The sequence below is a fragment of the Pseudophryne corroboree genome, chromosome 6 (assembly GCF_028390025.1).
Source record: "Pseudophryne corroboree isolate aPseCor3 chromosome 6, aPseCor3.hap2, whole genome shotgun sequence".
Taxonomy (NCBI): Eukaryota; Metazoa; Chordata; class Amphibia; order Anura; family Myobatrachidae; genus Pseudophryne; species Pseudophryne corroboree.
In genome coordinates, this window is record NC_086449.1 from 340,260,453 (window position 1) to 340,262,540 (window position 2,088).

Below are 2,088 nucleotides of genomic sequence, written 5' to 3' on the forward strand. Positions count from 1 at the left end.
GTGAACAAGCCACCCTGGTGAAACGGTCCGTCTGTGCTCAGTGATGCTGAACTTTCCCTAGTTCAGATCACTATATGGTATCCCCTGGTATTGTATGTGCCTATTTGGGACTTTTCATATTAGGAAATAGTCATTTGACTTATATATTGAAAATATTTTTTTCTTTTCTTTGTTTGCCTACCTGATCCACAATTGTCATTGAAATTTCTCCTAAAATTGCTCTACGACTTCCCCTTTCCTTTCCCCTACCTAATGCATATGGTTTTAGCATTTTTTTGGTGAGCTGGACCTTGCATCACCCAGTTATAGGTTTACTCCTTTGCAAATTATGGTTGCTATCCATTGTAGCATAACTCAGGCTCTACTTAAGATTTTGGTCTTCTGACTCAGCATTTTAGCCTGTCACACACTGATTGTTGGTGATCACACCATTCTTTCCAACCCTTCATTTTTTCAATAGGTGAGACTAACCTACCTCTCTCATCCACTGTCCGCTATAAATTATATAAGACAGTGGACAGCAGAAGGTGGGGTCCCCTCCCTATTCTCTACTTATCCTCTCTATACAATTCTGTACCCTCTCATCCAGATGCGAGAACACTCTCTGCAATACTCACAGTAACAGAGAATCTGCGCTACTAACTGGACAGCAGAAGTACCCTTGTTGCTCATTCTCCATTACACTCTCCCATTTGTATCTTAGTGTTGCCACTACTGCCATATTTCAGCGGTAAACGCCCAATCTCATCCGATCTTGGAAGCTAAGTACTGACAAGCCTGATTAGTACCAAGCTGGGTGACCCCTTGGAAATATCAGGTGCAGTAAAAATTCAACCTATGATCACAAACAGCAGAAGTGTTAGAGCAACTTCCTAACCTTGTAAGCCTGTACCCATTCTGCTATCACCCTTCTGACAATTATTGATTACGAATTACTTTCTATTGGCGATTTTTGTTTTTGTTTCTTCCTTTATGTCGTTTGCTTTCAAAGTTTGTATAAACGTTTTCTTACATTAGGATCTTTTGTGTAGCAAACATAGCTTCCACCAAGGGGACCACCATCAGCTAAATTGGTATTCCAATTTTGACTTATATTATTATTATACCCTTTTCTTATGCCTTCTTTCTAAATCGTATAGGTTAATAGATCACTAATAACCTATAATCATTACCATAGTGATCTCACTTTTCTTAATTTCCCTTGATCTACTCAGGCATATAATTGTTTTTTCTGTAAAAAAAATTTTTACCATAGGTGCTCTTAATTTTCCATCAGGTTTATCCTGATTCGTGTCAACGATTTTTGCTAATTGATTAATAAATTTTTGAATCTTTATTAATCTACTATTTACTGTATTGTTACACTTTATACTTTTCAATATTTCTGTGTAGACTGTTTTTTTTCATATGTATACTCTGTGTACTTGAACATTTTTTTGTATCAAACTATCTCCTTTTTTATGTGATATTAATATTAAAAGTTAAGTTTTAATAAATTCATAAATTTCTAAGTGTGCCACAACACAGAGTCTTTCTTTTTTATCCTCCCTACCTTTTATTCCCCAACAGCAAAAGATAACTGCACAATATCACATGCAGTCCTTTCGGTCGCAAAAGTCCAGAAGAGGTCGGGGATCCTCCTTCCTTGCCAGAGGTAAGGGTAGAGGAAAGAGAACACCTGCTTCGGCTGGTGCCCAGGAACAGAAGTCCTCCCCGGCTTCTACAAAACCCACTGCATGATGCTGGGGCTCCCCTGCGGGAGTCCGCACCAGTGGGGGCACGCCTTCGACTCTTCAGCCAGGTCTGGGTCAGGTCAGACGTGAATCCTTGGGCGTTGGAAATAGTTTCCCAAGGCTACAAACTGGAATTTGAAGAGGTGCCCCCACGCCGATTTTTCAAGTCGGCCTTACCAACTTCTACCCCAGAGCGGGATGTAGTGTTAGCTGCAATTCAAACGCTGTGTCAACAGCAAGTAATTATCAGGGTTCACCTGAAACAACAGGGAAAAGGGTACTATTCGACCCTCTTTGTGGTCCCGAAGCCGGATGGTTCGGTCAGACCCATTTTAAATCTAAAATCCCTAAACCT

At 40.1% G+C, this 2,088-nt stretch overlaps 1 pseudogene; it reads left to right on the plus strand.

Moving 5' to 3' along the window:
• The first annotated feature begins 709 nt into the window (after positions 1 to 709).
• On the plus strand, positions 710 to 829 carry LOC134937172 (5S ribosomal RNA; annotated as a pseudogene).
• Positions 830 to 2,088: the final 1,259 nt, after the last annotated feature.